The sequence below is a fragment of the Cervus canadensis genome, chromosome 12 (assembly GCF_019320065.1).
Source record: "Cervus canadensis isolate Bull #8, Minnesota chromosome 12, ASM1932006v1, whole genome shotgun sequence".
In the NCBI taxonomy this organism is placed as follows: domain Eukaryota; kingdom Metazoa; phylum Chordata; class Mammalia; order Artiodactyla; family Cervidae; genus Cervus; species Cervus canadensis.
Genome location: NC_057397.1, coordinates 18049575 through 18070721, shown reverse-complemented (window position 1 = coordinate 18070721; position 21147 = coordinate 18049575). Strand labels below are relative to the sequence as shown.

At 40.6% G+C, this 21147-nt stretch overlaps 1 long non-coding RNA gene across 1 annotated transcript in view; it reads left to right on the top strand.

The window, feature by feature from the left end:
- Window positions 1–21147, top strand: part of LOC122451016 — a 228564-nt gene that overhangs the window by 28722 nt on the left and 178695 nt on the right. The window contains exon 3 of the long non-coding RNA XR_006272288.1: window positions 15518–15691. This is a non-coding gene — a long non-coding RNA (uncharacterized LOC122451016). The remainder of the gene's footprint in view (window positions 1–15517; window positions 15692–21147) is intronic.

The window sequence follows — 21147 nt, the reverse complement described above, 5'->3', positions numbered from 1 at the left end:
TATTGTGTCCAGAGTATTTGTCGAATAAGTGAAGTCATGAATAAAACACTCTTGTTTCATAAGTTGCTTACCGTGGGCTGACGTTGCTTGTTAGGAGTCATCTGCATTCAAGTATATCATCTCATTCAACCATTGTAATAAAATTGTGAGGTGGGGAGGGAAGATGGAATTACATTCTGTTTGTAGATTAAGAAGCTGAGGTTCAGAGAGGTGAGGGAGCTTCTCTGAGGTTTCACAGCTGGCTGGTATAGAAGGGTTAGTGTCAAAGCTTTGGATTCTGTGCTGAGCACAGTTCACACACAGAGCCCCATTCTCACGCATGACCTTCAGAGTCGCAAATGAAAATCTCACTGATTTGTCCTCATTGTTGTAGGTTTCTGTGAGACATGAGCAAAAGGGCGCACACAGACACACAAGCTTGGGTTTAAGACTGAGCCTGTTTTACTGATAATGGAAGCTACATCCCCTGAGAATTCTAGAAGACATTGACCGTAGCAGAAGGACTTCAGAAAATAGAATTTCTCCTTCCAATTTGGTTAACCCTGACCTCTGATTGCATAGAATTTGGAGCCAGAGTTACCTTCAAACATTAAGGAGCCGAAGTGTGTCTGTGCTGACACGCATCCTGCATCCGAAAAGTTCAGATACATAAAGAGATGCTTTTGTATAATTCATGTTATTTACTAGAATGATTTTACTGGCCCTCTGAATATCATTGTGTTCTCTACTATAAATATGCATTCAGACCCTTTCCAAACCACTAGTCATTTGCCCAGCGGGCCATAAAAGCAATGTATCATGTAACCATGTATTGGGATGAAATTTCCAAAGCTCTCCATTTAGGCAGCAGGCCTTAGTGGGTTTGGGGAGCTGTAACATTATCCATTTAATTATACATTTGGACACCCTGAAAAAAAAAAACCTGTATTATTTACACAATTGCCTGTAATATTCTCTTCAAGCTGTTAGACCTGAGTCAGAAACCATTAGAATGCTAATCGAGAGAAGAATATGAAATATATTTCCTTGGTGCAACTGCAGCAAATTTTGTAGACACTTTTATTTCAGCCACAAGCCTCTTTCTTTTTTTTTTAACCCCCAGACCTTCAGTCTGAAGGGGGCTCCCACAGCTGTGGCAGGAGTACTACCTAGACTGCTAATTTGGGAACATAACATAATCAGCCCATATTGACTCTATTTCTCAAAGACAATGTCTTGCACAAAGTGTGGTACATTATATTTGAGAAGCAGCAAATTGTTGGGATGGGCAAGTTAGTTTCTTTGGGGAAAAGGCATTGCTCAAGGAGATGATGCTGGCAGGGATAGACTTTGCATTAAATATTCTCATTTTTTTAAAATTGGAGGATAATTGCTTTACAATGTTGTGGTGGTCTCTGGTGTACATCAATGCAGATCCATCATAATTTTATATATACACATATATATATACACACACCCCCTACCTCTTGAGCCTCCCCACTCCTATTCTAGCCTCGAGGTCGTCACAGAGCTCCCTGTGTTATACAGCAGCTTCCAGATAGTTATCTATTTTAAAATAGTCTCATTTAGATAACTACTTGAGAGACACAGAGAATGTCTCTTTCTGGATCCCAGGCATTCTAGAGTGTGGTGGAGCCCAAAGCTCTGTATTTCTTTCCTAATATTTTTTTTTTTTCAGTATATATCTCTTATTTTTTTTTCTTATTTTTTTTTCATTTATTTTTATTAGTTGGAGGCTAATTACTTTACAATATTGTAGTGGTTTTTGCAATACATTGACATGAATCAGCCATGGATTTACAAGTATTCCCCATCCTGATCCCCACTCCCACCTCCCTCCCCATCCGATCCCTCTGGGTCTTCCCAGTGCACCAGCCCTGAGCACCCGTCTCATGCATCCAACCTGCGCTGGTGATCTGTTTCACCCTTGATAGCATACTTGTTTCATGCTGTTCTCTCAGAACATCCCACCCTCGCCTTCTCCCACAGAGTCCCAAAGTCTGTTCTGTACATCTGTGTCTCTTTTTCTGTTTTGCATATAGGGTTACCATTACCATCTTTCTAAATTCCATATATATGCGTTAGTATACTGTATTGGTCTTTATCTTTCTGGCTTACTTCACTCTGTATAATGGACTCCAGTTTCATCCCTCTCATTAGAACTGATTCAAATGAATTCTTTTTAATGTCTGAGTAATATTCCATGGTGTATATGTACCATAGCTTCTTTATCCATTCGTCTGCTGATGAGCATCTAGGTTGCTTCCATGTCCTGGCTATTATAAACAGTGCTGCAATGAACATTGGGGTACACGTGTCTCTTTCCGATCTAGTTTCCTCAGTGTGTATGCCCAGGAGTGGGATTGCTGGGTCATACGGCAGTTCTATTTCCAGTTTTTTAAGGAATCTCCACACTGTTCTCCATAGTGGCTGTACTAGTTTGCATTCCCACCAACAGTGTAAGAGCAGCTACATGGTCCTATGTACCTTATGGGTGCTGGCAACACAAAAGCAAACAGAAATAGTTCTTGTCTTAGAGGATTCCAGTCTTTGGAGAGGAAGCAAACAACAAAGCAGACAATTATGCATGTTCATCAGGACGCTGACTTAAGAACCAAGACACTAGTGGCATGGTCCAGCCTCAGAGGTTTTCAGATGGGGTATTTTTGCCCCAACATGTTTTCCGAGCCTCCCTGGTAAGCTTCCTGTCTCTCTCCCCTACATTCTGCCCACCCCAGCCAGTCTTTAGCTCTCATTTCTGCCTCACACTTTGGTCATTGCCCCTCCTTCGCTCAGACATGTACTGTTACATGGCTCTGCATGTGGCTTGATTTTCCTTGACTCTTACTACCCTCTGTAAAGGGTTCTTCAGTTAAGATTGTTGGGGCTTGATGCTGCCAGAAACATATATATAGTTTAATATCATATGAGACCAGAGAATTCATAAATCTCTGCTTTTAGTATCTGAATTATCTCCAGTAAGCAATAATAACTTTTAATGACTTTGAATGACCGTGTATTTGCATAATGGATAGACTCTCCATTTGTTTTTTATTTTGTTGTCCCTGCTTGCTGCTTTGTATTGTTATATTACAATATGGCGGATATTTTCCTTAATGTCTTGTTACAAAACAGTTGCCCTGCTATGTAACATTTAGGTAGCTTGCTTCATCAAAGTACAGAGTGTGTGGAAATCCTTGGAGTACAAAAGGAGACCTGGGCCATTGCCGTGATAATATCAGAAACCCTTCTTCTCACTTCTACTGACACTTGAATTGTCATGGAGCCTAGAGACACAGCAATAGCACTGTCAGCAAAATGCACTGAACTTGGAATGACAAATGTTGACTCATGATGGGTTACAAAGAGGGTATAGGATTTGGGGGAAAATATAACCCAGGTGGTGTAGCAGTAAAGAATCCACCTACCAATGCAGGAGACACAGGTTCGATCCCTGGGTTGAGAAGATCCCCTGGAGAAGGAAATGGCAACCCACTCCAGTATTCTTGCCTGGAAAATTCCATTGACAGAGGAGCTTGGGGGGCTACAGTCCATGGGGTCACAAGGAGTCGGACACAACTGAGCACACACACATACATTTGGTTTAACATGCATGAGGAGAGATTTGCTGTTTCATAATAAACGTAGGAAAGATTTGAATAGATCATGGACTATTCTTCCTGGAACCTTTGAACTTAAGAAGATTTTGCCAACACTGAAATTTGCCTTTGTGGATATTTTTGGGGTTTGAAAAATCAATCCATGGATCATTAAATGGATCCTTCATTTCTGATGCAAAATAGACCCTACCATTCCATAGCCATATGATAGATGGAAATAATTTAAGAACTTTTCTAAGATGCAGTGTCCTCCTCTGTATCATAGGAAGAGTCATGACCCCCTTGTGAGGTAGAATTAAGGAAGATGACTTCAGTAAAGGACCAGATCCAGTTCTTGTATATAGTAGGCATTATATATATGGCATTGTTTCAAGATGCTTTGTTCATTGAGTGGAGTCCTAGGTTCACAAAATTCCACTGTCAACTATAGGTGATGATTTTTACGATCAAGTATTTTTCTTTTAACTCTGCTCCAAAGAAAGGAAAGAGGGAAGGAAGGGAGGAAGAAAGGGAAAGAGAGATGTCAGATAATAAGAACAGAGAGAGTATTTCAAAGTGTGTGAAAGGTCACATTTCTTTGCACAGGAATCTATTCCTATCTCTCAGGCTGGCAGGCCGGCCTGGCTATGTTGTAGGAATCAGAACTCCAGTGTTTATTTGTGCAGTCCTCACTTTAGCTGGCAGCTGCCCCAGTCCAGGAATTTTATGGCAGGAAATATAAAGTGCTGTTGGATCCAGATGCTTTAGAGTCCTGGGAAGCATTGTTCTTTCTTAAGAAAGAAAAAAAAAAAAGAAAAAAAAAGTATGAGGGTGAAAATCAGCTAAGGACGATTAAGCTTCATGGCCTTGATCTTATCATATTGCATCTACTCTTACCAGTTCTTAATGACTACAATGTAATAACATCTTTAAAATTTATTGAGACAATTAGAATCAAACAGCTCTTTTGACCCCTAGCTCCTTCAAAGTCACATGATGCCCCGAGAGAAGTGGAGCCATGAGACAGAAGTCCTTTTTGAGGTTTTTGTACTTTAATGGGCATTTTGTTTTTTAATTTTTGAAAGATTTTTTAAAAACAGTGACCATTTAAAAATATTGAATTTATTACAATATTGCTTCTGTTTTATGTTTTGTTTTTTTTGACTGAGAGGATCTTAGCTCCCCGGCCAGGGATCAAACCCACACCCCCTGCAATGGAAGGCAGTGTCTTAATCACTGGGCCACCAGGGGAGTTTCTAATGTGCACTTTAGATTTCCAAGTGCCGTGAGGAAAAGGGAGCTGGGTTGTAGGAGAAAGACACTAGACTTCTGCTCTCAGCTTTTCCTGTAATTTGTGTGCTGATCTGGGGTTGAGGCTACAGGCTGTCTTCTTTGACCTTAATATGCTCATATGTAAAATGGGAATGGATCCAAGATGCTTCCATCTCTAAAATCCTGCTTTGGGAAAAAAGAGAACTCTCGTGAGTGAAAACAAATACTTTTCTGAAGGTGGCTACCTACACCGTTGACCTCATCCCTTAACAGGATGCTGCTGTGTCCCAAGCGCTGGTTAGATTGGCAGTGGAACATGTGACTTCTACATCCAAGCCGCAACCTACTGACAACAAGGCTGAGCATCCCACTGAAAAGTAGATCAGGAGGCCAGTGACCTTGAACCTGCATGAGGGAACTGATGAATAGGAAAATGATGGACAGAACTGACTCACTTGGAAGCTGAACCCAAAAACCAGGAGGTCAGTTCAGGATTGAGGCAGAGGGTGTGGTTTCCAAATACGCTGACATTACGGCAGAGCTGGCGGTAGTTGGGTCCAACAGAAGAGACTGGAAAAAGCCAGGAGAGGTGTTATGATTGACACTTTGTGAGAATCTTGAGACACATGCATGAGTGAGTATATATGTGTGCACAAATGCACACAGAGTTACTTTAGGGCCCAATTCAAGATCATTTAGTGCAGAGATTTAGACGTGAAAACTCTGAAGTTACACTTGTTCAGTTGCTAAGTCGTGTTTGACTTTGCAGCCCCATGGACTGCAGCACGCCAGGCTTCCCTGTCCCTCACCATCTCCTGGAGTTTGTTTACACTCATGTCCATTGATTCGGTGATGCCATCTAACCATCTCATCCTTTGTCTTCCCCTTCTCCTCCTGCCTTCAATCTTTCCCAGCATCAGGGTCTTTTCCAATGAGTTGGCTCAAACTTAAATTGCTGTGGGACCTTGGGTAACTCATTTAAATTTTCTGGGCCTCAGTTTTCCCACAAGTGAAATGTAGTGGAAACTAATAGTACCACTGATCCTGTGGGATTGCAGATACAGCTTGTTGCATAATTCCTGAAACATAGCTTGATAATTTTGTGCTTTTTTACTATTATTATTTTATTCATTACATTTATATGTACCCCCTAGAATAAAACCCTTTTCCTTGAGGTAACACAAATAGTTCTTCCCTTCCTTGCAACTAGGAAGTCTTAACTAAGGTAAACTCTCATTCTTCCAGTGCAAAGAATTTTATGGCAGGAAATACCACCTCTCTCTTTCTATTTCTTTCTAACTTTGAAACCTGTTTCCTTTCCAGCCAAAAGAAATGATCCTTATACTTCAATGCTGATCTCTATCTCTCCCTTTTAATGAAAATTTTATTGATTAAAATATTCTGATTTTTGTCTCTGCTGGATTTTGTCTGCATCCAAACAAGACTTTGTGGAATTGTATCTGAGAGCTATTTCAACTACCATAATTGTATGGTGTTTTAATAGTGGTGTCTGTGATATTTCATGCTTAAATCTTCCCTCTCCCAACAAAGTATAAGCTTTTTGAGGGTAAGGGCTATGCTTGGCATTTATTTATTTCCTAAAGTGCTTAATATAATGTGAGAATTACCAAGGGAATTTCAGAAATTTATATTATTAGATAAACTTGGGTAAACCATGAAGACTTCCTCCATTAAGCAGTTCTTCCATTTCTGATTTCACCTTTGGCTAGCCCATTGAGCAATTTCACAATATTAATTTAATAGTGGAAGACTTGAAGGTAAATAAGTTAAAGAAGTCCAGCACATCTGGTTCTCCTGTTATATATGCAGCTAAAAAACTGCTTGAGGTTAGGAAAATCATGTCTACTTTCTGAACCTCAGTTTCAACATGGGGCTAATTGAAGCTGATAGATGTTTTGATCTCAAATTTTTCTGCCATATAGATCTAGTATCCATGAAAAATTATGACTGATTTCCTTATTTTCATTCTTTTCTAAAACTCCTTGTGTGTATGTTAGTCACTCAGTTGTGTCTGACTCTTTGCAACCTCATGAACTGTAGCTTACCAGGCTCCCCTGTCCATGAAATTCCTCAGGGGGACTTTCCAAGCCAGGGATCGAACCCAGGTCTCCTGCATTGCTCTTTAACAGGATTTATTTGTGTTTGGATCTTTAGAGTGGTCCCAGAGGTATGTAGTATGGTGGTTAAGATGAGGGCTTTAGAATCTCAGACCTGGATTTGAATTCCATCTCTGCTTACCTACTAGCTGATTTTTAGCAGGTCACTGAACGACTTTGATCCTCAGTAATAAAACCTATCTCTGCTCTTTGGCATGTGGACCTAAAGTGATGATGTATATGAAGCATAAGTGTTTAAAAGATTGTGGTAAAGGACAGAGCTTGGATTATAAATCAGATCTGTGTCTCAAATCCACAGGGCTGAGCATCAGCCATCCCTCACTGGGCACTGTGTATTAGGGAAGGTTTTTCTTTTTACTTGGTTGCACTCGTGAAGGGTAAGATACAGCTGATCCTTAGAAAGGCTTTGCTTATTGAATGTGGTGAATAGGACATGCTGGAGATGCAGTTAGTGTGGGGAGAGGGAAGGTCTGACTGAGACTAGATAGAGAAACAGCAAAACATCAGCAACAGCCTTGGTCTTTGCATTCAGCCTTTATTGAATGTAATGCCTCCATGTACTCAGCATCTAAGGCCTTGAAAATGACTCTCACAGGGTCTTCCCTCTTTTGAAAGTCAGTTTATGCAAATGAATGGTCTGTGGACCATCTATGTGACCGTAGTAGATTTCTCCCACATCTGCAATCCTGTTTGCTTGCCTATAGAAGAAGGATGCTAATAATTACCTACCTCATAGGAACTTAAGAATTATAATTTATATGACTCTGTGGTGGTGATGGACAGGGAGGCCTGGCAAGCTGCAGTCCATGGGTTCTCCAAGAGTCGGACATGACTGAGTGACTAAACTGAAAGAGGTCAGAAAATATTCTGCTTTATTCTTATCATTATCCATGTAATATGATAACTATGAGTGAAGTGGACTGACTGACCGCCCATAGAGTCACAGGGAGGAGCTGGCTAGATGGGCTACAGCCCAGATGCCTGTGAGAAACCTTCCTGAGGTGGGGTAACAGCCTGGGAAGCATTTGGAGGGATGGCAGAGTGTGTTGTGGGATCTCCAAGTATTCCGAACACTGAGGCTTAGGCTGAACATGAGCTGAGAACATGGGGGGAAAAGAGACAGAAAAAGTAGGACAGCATCACATCAGGCTTTGGTTGACAAAAAGTCATGACTGTTCCCTCTGCTTATTGGCTAAACCAGGAGGCATTTCCAGTCTTCAGGTTCTTAAGCTGCATCTGACTTGTGGTCCAAGATTCCATGGGTCACTTAATATCTCTGAGGCTCAGTCCACCTAATGGTAACATGTTCTGCTTCTTTTTTTCCCCTGTTTCTCTTTAAAAAAATTTTAATGTTACTATCACAAAGTTAACTTTATAGAAAAACTATCACAAATGAAACCAACCCTGAATATTCATTGGAAAGACTGATGCTAAAGCTGAAGCTCCTATATTTTGGCCACCTATTAAGAAGAGCTGACTCATTGGAAAAGACCCTGATCCTGGGAAAGACTGAGGATAGGAGGAGAAGGGGGTGGCAGGGGATGAGATGGTTAGATGGCGTCACTGACAATGGACATGAATCTGAGCAAACTCCAGGAGATAGTGAAGGGCAGGGAAGCCTGGTGTGCTGCAGGCCAGAGGGTTGCAAAGAGTCAAACACAACTCAGTGATTCAAGAATAAGAATGGCATAGAGGAAAAAGCCTTAGAACTTTAATCATGGCTCTTCCACTGTTTCAGATCTATCAGTGTTAACCAATCTGCTTTCCCTCGATGTGGGGGTTTATAAATCTCCTTGCTACTGCATCTAGGCTTATATTCTGCTTCTTTATGTGATTGTCGCCCCCAGACTGCGTGGTAGGAGTACATGTGGATTGCAGGTGCTATGCAAGTACAATTCTTTTTTTTTGCCACACCACACAGCACATGGGATCTTAATTCCCCAACCAGGGATCGAACCTGAGCCTCTTGCAGTAGAACCATGGAGTCTTAACCACTGGTCTGCCAGGGAAGTCCTTGAATATTTTTAATTAAATATTGGTTCATGACACCATATAATATATTAAAAACAAAATGCATCATGTTTTTTTTTAAAGATTTTGTTCTTTTTTTAAAATATTTTTTGATACGGATTTTTTTTTTTTTTGAGTCTTCTTGAATTTGTTGCACTATTGCTTCTGTTTTATGTTTTGGTGTTTTGGCCTCGAGGTTTGAAGGCTCTTAGTTCCCAGACTAGGGGTTGAACCATCACCCCCTGCATTGGCAGGTGAAGTTGTAACCACTGGTTTCCAGTGAAGTCCCAGCATCATATAATCTAGATATTTGATCAAGATAACAGATACAGATATTTGAAATGTAGCAGTCATAACAATACGACTCTAATAGCAACCATCTTTTGAGTGTTTATCAGTGCCTCTGAAATGAGTCCTTTATAAATATGGCCCCCTTTAATCTTCACAACATCTCTGTTAGATAAATACCACTGTCCCCCTTTATAGATGAAATAACTGAGCCTCAGAATGGTTAAGAAAACTACCTGCAGCTGCACAGTTCACGAAAATAATACAGTTGGGATTTGAATCTGGATCAACTCAAGTTTTTTGTTGAGTTATGCAGAGGAAGCAACCAGATTGGGAACCTGGATGTTCTGGGAAAACAAGGATGTGGAAGACGTGTCTGGGCATCATGGGCAGGCATGATGCTCAGGGGCAAACTGCATCCAACAGCCTGATATTTGTAAAAAGAGTGATTAATAACTGCTCGGTAGATTAAATTCCACCTTATTTATTTTTTTCTTATCCTTCCCCCCTTTATGTTGACTTTAGAATACAACCATAGAAATAAGAAAGAGAAACTTTTATATTCACAAGTGTTTAAGATAAATGTGTAATTCCTATGTCACCAAGGGGAAAAGGGAGTTTAGGAAAGCAACTTCTCAAGGTCACATGGCTGGCCAGTGACTGACCAAGGGTTCTGAACCCTCATTCCCAGCCTCTCTCCACTACAAGGTGCTATTTCCTCAAGTCATCATTATTACAAACAGCTCCATTCTCGAAGCTAAGCACCCCTGTTTCTCCAATTCTCCACTTTTCATTTGAAAATAATACTGTCTCCACTAAACTGAAAGCTGAAACTGTCATCTCCCAAAAGGGAGTGTTAAATTCATTACTAATGCTTAAAACTCAATTCAGGTATGCTCAGCTACCAACCCAGGCGCTGAAGTGAGACACCTAAAACCATCTCGGTGCTGTTTGCTCATTTTATTGGCCCCTCCCCTCTCTCTCCCCCCTCCCCTAACGACCATCAGGAATTCACATTCTGGAGGCTCCTTTGTGGCAGCATGGGCAAGCATCTCAATTTCCAAACATCTGGCTGGTTTCAATCAATGAGGCTCTAAACAACCACTCCTGGGGCTGCAGAGCTAGTGGTGGGGATAACTGGATTCAGGATGCACAGACAGCAATAAGCAACCAGAGGGCCTCTGCATTCTTTTATTCATGAGAATCTTGGTTTACATTCCCAAGGCTTGGCTGGGCAGCGGGAAACATGAACACAAGGCCTTACACAGCTAACAGGGCTGACAAGTCAGCTTAGTATAGGGCAAGTAAATCTACTTTCTTCAGAACCAAAATTCTGCTTCGTGACTACAGGATAACAGAATACAGACAAACCTGCAGAGCAATCAGGACAAGAATTGGATGTACAAAGTAGGGGAGGAAATGTCTTTTCTAAAAGAGAAGATAACAATAAGAAGTTCTCTTCTTTGAATAGTGTTTTGTAGTCAACAAAGGGCTTCCCAGGTGCCTCAGTGGTAAGGATTCTGCCTGCAACGCAGGAGATGGGGGTTTGATCCCTGGGTCGGGAAGATCCCCTGGAGAAAGGAAAGGCAACCCACTCCCGTATTCTTGCCTGGAGAATCCCATGGAGAGAGGAGCCTGGTGGGCTACAGTCCATGGGGCTGCAAAAGAGTTGGACATGACTTAGCAACTAAACAACAAATCAACAAAATGTAATTGCACAATGGAGAGAGAGGGTAACAGCCAGAAGCCCTATGGTTACATTGCTATGTTCCCATCCAGCTCTTCCCAATTATAAGCTGAATGAGCCTGGGCAAGATGTTTAAACTTCTGTTGTCTTACTTTTCTGGAGATGAGAAACCCTCCCACTACGTTCCTATTAGAACTTTTGTAAGGATTAAATAGGGCTTCCCAGGTAGCACTAATGGTAAAGAATATGCCTGACAACGTAGGAGACGCAAGAGACTTACTTGAGTTTGATCCCTAGGCCGGGAGGATTCCCCTGGAGTAGGAAAGGGCAACCCACTGTAGTATTCTTATCTGGGAAATTCCATGGACAGAAGAGGCTGGTGGGTTACAGTCCATGGGATTTCAGAGATTTGGACACGATTGAGCAAGGATTAAAAAAGATCCCGCGTAAGAAGTGTTGAGAGACTGCTACCTGGAAATGCCATGCAAATGTGCTTGCTATTATTATTTCAGTCGTTCGTTACAAATGGCCAGGAGAGCAGAGTAGATATTACTGAAACTGGGTAATTATTAGCCAAATCCACTTCACCTGCCTTCCCTCATCGAGGTTGAGTGAAAACTACCAAAACTTTGCATGCCTTCCAAGCAGCACGGCAGCCTAAACAATAAGATGTTTGCCTGAGCTTTCCAGGGACTTGGAGTCAGCTGTGTCTAGTTTAGGCTAAGCTGGTTAAGACTGGGAATGTGCAAATCTCAGCTCCTTGACCTTTTGATATCAGAGGGCCTCAGGTCAAGCTGAGCGCCTCGGTTTATTAAAGGCTCTCCCCACACCTTGGACTGCCTTGCTGCATTTTTCCTTATCCCATAAATGCCACAAGCACCTTGCCTTCTGGGAAGTGGATCTGGAGTCCTTCTGTCTACTTGACTGGCTGCCTTTGTCAAAACCCCTCTCTTCACTGCAAGCCTCGGCGTCTCAACAACTTAGCTTGTTGTGAGTCAGGAAAAATGAACCTGGTTTAGTAGCGTTACCTCCGTTGGAAAAATGGAAGCTCGAAGCAATTAACAACTTTAGAAGTGTACCAGTAGTGAGTGGTAGAGGTGAGTTAAAACTTAGCTTCAGTGCTTTTCTTTCTTCTTTCTCTCTCTCCTTTTTTTTTTCTCCTGACTCACCGTGAGGCTTGTAGAATCTTAGTTTCCCCAATCAGGGATTGAACCTAGGCCTCAGTGAAAGTGATGAGGCCTAACAACTGGATGACCAGGTAATTTCCCAGTTAATTCACTCATTGTGAATTGAGCCCTTACTCTATGTGCGAGCCACACTGTTGAAGACTCAGAGATATAGCTCGATATATAGGTATTTTCTCAAAAGTATTAGAGGCTCATGCTTACTGCCTGATACAAGCAAAGCTGAAAGTGATTTGGTGGTATGGATGGGGTAAGCTTTCAATAGCAGGCCTTCACTACTAAGCCATGGTTTCGCAAGATTTAAGTGATGGAACACTAGAAACCATGAAGTTTTGCTGTTCTTTGGGAAACACTGAATTCTTGAGCTGTTCCGTGAATGAAGGAGACACACTATCAAATTCACACTATACTTGGAAAGTTTAGTTGTAAAATTTCAGGCTCAAGAGGAGTTGAACTCTCCTGATTCAAAGCCCATGCCATCTCTTACTGGCTATTTGGCCTAGAGTCAATTAACTACCCTTTCTCTTTGCAGTTCTTTTATTATTTTTTTTTATCAGTTTTATTTATTTTAAAATTTTTATTGGAATATAGTTGTTTTACAGTGTTGTGTTAGTTTCTACGGTACGGCAAAATGAATCAGTTATCAGTGTGTATATATTCTCTCTTTGTGGCATTTCCTTTCCATCTAAGTCACCGCAGAGCATTGAGTTGAGTTCTGGTGCTATACAGCAACTTCTCATTAGTTATCTATCTTATCCATAATACCAATAATGTGTGTGTCAATCCCAATCTCCCAGATCACCCAAACACCCGTCCCCACCCCATTCTCCCCATGGTGTCCATATGTTTGTCCTCTTAAATGGGGATATGGCTCTGACCTCTCCTTAGAGATAATGAGATAATGCAGCATTACCCAGTCTTATTTAAACCTTATATCCTCTTTCCCAAAAATCCTGATTGCCTTGCTGCAGATAACCTGCAAGACCCTGACATAGAAAATGACTGCTTTTTGATTTTTTAAAATGTTTGTTTTAAATTTTCCCTTGTGGCCGTTCCTGAGGATGGAGGGCAGGCAATAACATGGTGTGTGATTGTGAACGCAACTCTCCCCTGCCCAGTCATGGGTTAAAAACAACTGGTATTTGTAAATCTTTGGGGCCTGTTACTGAGTGTATTCTAAAATCAGCTGTCTAATGGAATTTAAAAAGTGTTTATTTAAAGCGTGTGCTGTGTGCTCAGTCACATCCAACTCTTTTCAGCCCCATGGACTGTAACCCTCCAGGTTCCTCTGTCCATGGAATTCTCCAGGCAAGAATATTGGAGTGGGGTGCCATTTCCTACTCCAGGGGATCTTCCTGACTCAGGGATCAAACCCGTGACTCTAGTGTCTCCAGCATTGGCAGGCAGATTCTTTACCTCTTGTGCCACCTGGGGGGAGCCCATTTAATGCTTACTGTGTGTTACATGGGGCTTCCCTGGTGGCTCAGTCAGTAAAGAATGTGTTATAGTCACTGAGGAAACAGGTGATTAAGCCAGATAAGGCCCACTCTCTTATATAACGTATTTTAGTGGAATGACAGGTAACAAACCCATAAACAAATAATGCTTTAAAGCAGTAATATATGCTCTGAAGGCTGCAGACTAATGGTGCTATGATAGTTACTACTACTGAAATGGTAATAATACTGATGATTGTAGCCAGCAAGAGAGGACTGAGTATCTAATAGGCAGCAGTGTGATTGCTCTTCTTTCACTTATCATAAGTCTTCATTTTTTTTAAAGGGAGCACCTTTTTCGCATTTCTTAGATTAGTTTTATGGGATTCTGGTTTGGAAAACCTTCGTTTCCAGCAAACAATCTTCAAGTGTAGCTTCCAGTGTGCCTGCCCCTAGCATTTGCAGGGCCCTGGATAAGAGTGCAAATGGAAGCCCACATACCATGTGTCTAAATATTTAAGGATTACAAACCAAGCTAATAAACTTTTGAATCTATCCTCCTAGCTTGACAAATACAATGTCATAACAATGTGCAAAGCCAGGTTTGAATTTAGAACTCTCAGAGCCTTGGATTTTTGTGCTGGAAAGTGGTGGCCTGGGGAGAACTGGCTTCTGAGAACCACATTCTTTCTCAGCCCTGAAGCAGCAAGAGGCTTTGCTTGAAAGATATGGACTGCAACCCACACCCACGAACACCTATCACTTGGGTACCTCTTGGCATGCCCGTTAAAAAGTCTGGACCAGAAATTCCAGAGTTCTTGGTACTCAGCAAACAAAGAAGCATGAAGTACAGACAGAATGACTAGTTATCCTTAAAGTTACTTCCAACCCTGACATTTCATGATTCGGTTTTTGGTGCTGGAATTTGGATGATCTGAAACGTGCAAAATATTATTATGCTCTTCATGTACACAGTAATTTATCTAGGGAGAAGTGTGCCTTGTGGAAAATTCTTAACAGTGGCATAGGAAAAACAGCATTGGGATCTACTGTATAGACAAGTCTTGTCAATAATAATATTCACTGATCTCAAAAGTCAAATTTCACAGCAGGTAAGAGTAACCAAGCTCAGAATTATGGGCAAAATATTTCCCTTCCATGGACTTCAGTTTCACTTGTGAAAATACTAAGCTTTGGATTCCAAGTTCCTGCTAGCACATTTTTATGATTTTATGATGTAATCTTCAAAAGCTTTTCCCTTGAATAGGAAGCAAGGGTGTTTAGTAAGGAGAAGAACCTCAACAATGAGATGTTTACCAAGAGCAATAATTGTGAATTATGTTACAGTTCTCTTAAAGCCTATGTAAAAGGTTGAATGCGTTATCTCATTGAATTTTTTCATCCCCAGCCTGTGATGCTGGTATCTTTTCCTTCACTTGCCACTAAAGAAAATGAAACAGAGAAGATAAGTGAATTACCCACAATCTTTCAACCTCTGAGTGACAGGGCCAGGTCACAAATCCATGTACAACCTTTAAAGTGGGTCAGCAGGTTTTCAAACCTTTGCATTGGGGAAAGGTGCTCTTGTAGGTGTGAAATCCATTCTTTCTGAAGGAAGAAGGGGATAAAAAGCAGCAAGCACAAGCATGTCTCTTATGACTCATTAGTCAACTTCAGGCGGACCTCTATTTCAGAAGGGAAATCATTATTGCGGTTGCTACCAGGCTGATACACACAAGATGTACACGCCCTCCACGCTGCAGTGCTGTCTCACTTTGCCCTGGACACTCAGCCTCTGAAATAATACAGCCAATGGGACACTTTGCTGGCACGTATGTTGTAAAATGCATAAAGGCTGAGAACGTGTTTCCGAGCACTGCTTCTGTTTCCATCTCTTAAACAGATTGTGTGTGCAGTCTGGCCAGTTGCCCGCAGCATTCTACCTGCTGCGCTGGGGAAGGCTGAGCCTCCACGGAGAAAGAGGCTCCATTGTACAGAACATTCTCCCATACGCAAGCTCCGAGAGACTTCATGCCAGGCACAGGACACAGAATATGCTGATAATTAAGTGTCCAAGGTGAGTGGTGAAAATAGAAGAGGGGAGGTGGTGTATGTGAAACTAAACATGTAAAGCATTACAAAGAAGCACACCTAAATGCAGTCACTGGAATGAATCAAGTGAAAGTAAGTTGAAACAAGAGAACAGTGCTAGATTCACCAAATGTAAACACATTTTGGGGACAAGATCTTGCTTGTGTTAACCCACCAACTGTGGTGGCCAATGATGTATCTGGCCACCAATACACTGTTTCTGAGTGGTCAACTCACTTGGACTGGAATTTCAGTCTCTGTTGCTTTCTTTAATGTCTGTATGACTGTGGGGTTGGTTAATTAAACTTTTAAATCTCAGTTTCTTTGTTTGGAAAATGGGGGTAATTTTCCACTCAGGGTTTTTTTTTGTTGTTGTTGACAAGTGTGTTATATTTTCTATCCAAACTGGTTTAGGTCAGTGTTTGGAAAATAGATGTTTATCTTATCTCTAGTAGCTGCTGTAATCAGAATCGCCATCTTCATTAATTTATATTTCCAACTTCCATGCTTAACAAAAGGATCACTGCTAAATGTTGAGTGCACTTGTTAAATTTTAAATCAAATTTAATGGGGCAGAATTTACATACAATAAAGCACTCAGTTCAGGTGTAAAGTTCAGTGACTTTTGATAATTCTACACCTTCTTGTAATCACCACTGCCATCAAAATAGGGAAAATTCTCATGTTAAGATGTTCTCTGCTGACCCTTTGTGGTCAATGACCCTCAACTTCCAGCCCATGCAATTACTGGTCTGCTTTCTGTTACTGTGTGTATAGCACACTATTTGTTTCTTTCCTTTTCACACACTTTGGGTTTTTATTTGCTCTTCTATATCCAGCTTTTTAATATGTGAATTTAGGTAATTGACTTTACCGTTTACTTTTCCTGCTTTAACCACATCTCAAAAATTGATATGTTTTAATTTTCATCTAGTTTGAAATACCTTCTAATTTCTCTTCTTGTTTCTTCTTCAAACTGTTCCTTTAGCAATGTATTATTGATTTCATACACATGTGGGCAATTTCGAGTTATCTTGCTATCTTCTGATAATTTCAGTTTTAATTCTATTGTGATCTAAGAGCATGCTCAGATTTATTTCAGTTGTTTAAAATTTGAGACTTCTATTATGGCTAAGGACATCATGGTAAAAGTGAATATTCTCTTAAGAAGGCAGATCTCATGTTAAATTTTCTTACCACAATAAACTTGAAAAAAATTAGAAAATGTCATTTGTATTTACCATATTTGGCACTCTACAGTCTTTTGTGTTGATCCAACTTTCCTTTTAATATCATTTCTATTCTTCCTTTAACTCCTTTAATTTTTATTTTTTGTATACCATATCTGTTAGCATCAAATTCTTGCAGCCTTTGTATGTCTAAAAAGTCTTTATTTTTACCTAAGTTTTGAAAAGTATTTTTTTCTGGAGATAGAAAAGTGTTTTTCTTTCAGTTTTTAGGACTGTAAGCCATTTTCTCTGGTTCACTTAGTGCTAAACATTCTTATCTCTTATCTTTATTTCTATTCCTCTGTAAATAATAACTTTTTTCTATAGAAGATTTTGAGGTATTATTACTGGTTTTTAGAATTTGGTTATTATCATCAATTTTCTTTAATTCTGTCCCCCTTTTCTGTGTTTTCTCTCACACTTTTTGGATAAATAAAGTCCAAAATCCTTCGCTAATCATACAAAATCCTTCCACATCTAGTCCCTGGTGACCTCAACTTTATGGCTTATAACTCCTCTGCCCTGAACTAATGTGCTCTCATACCTCCCAAGTCTCCACAGCATTTTATAGCTTCATTTAGTCTATTCATCATTGTTTCAACCTACTGCAGTGGAGGTTTTCTGGCTTTTCCAGATATGTTTTCCAGTCTTATTGCCTGCTGTACGCCTAGGACACTCTTCTGTAGGGGCTGCATTAATGGGATTCTTTGCTTCTTTTCATCTGATTGAGAAGAGATCAAGAGTAGGAGATGCGATGGACTGCATGTGTTTCCCCAATATTTGTATGTTGAAGCTTAAACTCTTAGTGTGAAGTTATATCTGAAGATAGGGCTTTTAGAGGGTGATTAAATCTAAATTATATCTTAAGAGTGGGGTCCTAATTAGGCAGAGATGGTGGCCATATAAGAAGAAAGTTTGCTTTATCCATGTACATGCAAGGAGGAAAGCTGTTGTGGGGACCTGGTAAGGTGACCACCTCTCACCAGACACTGACCTTGCTGACGCCTTGATATTGGACTTCCGGTGTGTAGAACTGTGATAAAAAAGATTTCAGTTGTCTGTCTCTCAGTCTATGGTGTTTTTCAAGTAGCCTTAGCAAATGAATAAAGGAACTGACTAACACTAATAGGTATAAAATATATCCTTGGAAGGAAACACATGTTAGAATCAAACGCCAAAACTGAAAGACTCTGTGTGTATTTGTGTGTGTGTGTGTGTGTGTACATACTTGGCACACTAGAGAGTATTATGAGAAAGAAGACAGACATACCTCTTGATGTCTTATAGTTCATGGTCCAGTGGAAATACAGTCAGATGTTCGTGAATTTTCCTCACTTGGTTCACCTTGTATATATTTATGGGAATCTGTAAAGAGGAGTTAGAAGGTGGTTAACAGAAATTTCTGAGTTTCACCAATAGAACTACCAGTTACTGTACAATTTCCTCAGCTATAAAATGGATGAATGAGATCACATATAGTCATTGAATACATAATTATTGAGTGTTTGCAAATGCCAACTAAAAGATGTCGAATACTAAACAGAAACTGAAATGTCATTTCTCATAATTTATCATCTAATCAGGTAATACAGTAACTGAAGTATATTAAAACCTCAAATTTTACTTATATTACCTTTATAAATGTTGTTTCTAATGACATACATGTGTGTTTTCCTCTGTCCTTATAATCTGCGGCTTCCACTCTGTTAATCCTCATGGTCACAGACCGTTTTAGTTACTTCTGTATCTCTGATAGTCTGGGCCAGTGTACTTAGTGAATACACTAAGTGAATACACTAAGTGTACTAAGTGAATACACTAAGACTATCTCTGATAGTCTGGTGTGTACTTAGTGAATACATGAATGAATTAAAGTATTTTAATAAACACTGTTATGCTATGGGCTATTTCCATAGGTAATTCTATTGATACCCACATTTAAAGCTTTTCCCCAAGACTATTGCCAAGTGAACCAGATATGTTTATTACTTTTTTTGAGTGCATGGCCTTGTTTGAAATTTTTAGAACTCTACTTCAAATGATGAGAGTTGCCTTGAGGGGTCAAGGGAGGTTAAAAATCTTTAGTAAATATGTAGGACCCAGTCTAGTACTTGATACATAGTATAAGCTCCATTCAGAGAACTAAGATCATGGCATCCAACTCAACATTCAGAAAAGATTTCAAAAACTTAGCATTAAGATCCAACTCAGCATTCAGAAAACTAAGATCATGGCATCTTATCCTATCACTTTATGGAAAATAGATGGGGAAACAATGGAAACAGTGACAGAATTTATCTTTGGGGGGCTTCAAAATCACTGCAGTTGGAGACTGCAGCCATGAAATGAAAAGATGCTTGTTCCTTGGAAGAAAAACTATGACCAACCTAGGCAGCATATTAAAAAGCAGAGACATTACTTTGCTGACAAAGGTCTATCTAGTCAAAGCTATGGTTTTGCCAGTAGTCATATATGGATGTGAGAGTTGGACTCTAAAGAAAGCTGAGTGCTGAAGAATTGATGCATTTGAACTGTGGTGTTGGAGAAAGCTCCTGAGAGTCCCCTGGACTGTGAAGAGATCAAACCAGTCAATCCTCAAGGAAATCAGTCCTGAATATTCAGTGGAAGAACTGATGCTGAAGCTGAAACTCCAATACTTTGGCCACCTGATATGAGGAATGACTCATTGGAAAAGACCCTGATGCTGGGAAAGATTGAAGGCAGGAGGAGAAGGAGATGACAGAGGATGAGATGGTTGGATAGCATCACTGAATCAATGGACATGAGTTTGAGTAAACTCCGGGAGTTGGTGATGGACAGGGAGGCCTGGTGTGCTGCAGTCCATGGGGTCACAGAGCTGGACACAAATGAGCAACTGAATTGAACAAGCTCCATAAATGCTTGATGAATTGAATTTGAATAAGAAACTATCATTTAGAACCTATGTGTAGTGTCCATCCCCCTTAGCTTTGGGGTCAGGAAAGGTTAATTGTCCAAGTTCATCAGATATAGGGGTTTCCCTGGTGGCTCAGCTGATAAAGAATCCACCTATAATGCAGTGATCCCTGAGTTGGGAAGACCCCCTGGAGAAGGGAAAGTCTACCCACTCCAGTATTCTGGCCTGGAGAATTCCAGGGACTGTAGAGTCCATTGGATTGCAAAGAGTTGGACATGACTGTGTGACTTTGACTTTCACATCAGATATAGTAGGAGCAGGACTAAGGACCAGATACCTTAATTTCCATCCCTTATCAGGCACACTAGTGAAGGAAAGCTATTCCCTCACCAGAATATCAGCAGGGAATTAGGCATTGTAAAATCTACATACAATCGTATAGAAACATATGATACTGGAAAAGTCTTAGTTATGAAGCTTTGAAAATGAGCATTCCTTGTTAAACAAATGCCAACAGTAATGGAGGAGATCATGTGGCCCAAACTCAGAAGCTTTGGACCACATTCTTAGACTTACGGTGGTTTGACTTGGGAATTTTTTTTTTTTTTTGACTTGGTGGTGGGAAACTGATACCCATTCAGTAGAAACTGTACTGAAAATTTTGAAACTTGATTTAACGTGCACCTTTCCCCTCCTACCCCTGCCACCAGGCTAGCTGTTTGTTATTTTATAATCAAGTGCTGCTGGGCAAAGAACTGCAGCTCCCGGTCAGTCCCACAATGATCCATGAGGGTAAACAGCTGGTACACTGACAAGCATCCTGCACCCAACAACCATTCTGTTTTCCTTTCAGTACAGCCATGAAATTAAAAGGCACTTACTCCTTGGAAGGAAAGTTATGACCAACCTAGACAGCATATTAAAAAGCAGAGACATTACTTTGCTAACAAAGGTCAAGGCTATGGTTTTCCCAGTTGTCATGTATGGATGTGAGAGTTGGACTGTAAAGAAAGCTGTGCACCGAAGAATTGATGCTTTTGAACTGTGGTGTTGGAGAAGACTCTTGAGAGTCCCTTGGACTGCAAGGAGATACAACCAGTCCATCCTAAAGGAGATCAGTCCTGGGTGTTCATTGGAAGAACTGATGTTGAAGCTGAAACTCCAATACTTTGGCCGCCTGATGAGAAGGGCTGACTCATTTGAAAAGACCCTGATGCTGGGAGGGATTGAAGGCAGGTGGAGAAGGGGACGGCAGAGGATGAGATGGTTGGGTGGCATCACTGACTCAATGGACATGAGTTTGGGTGGACTCCGGGA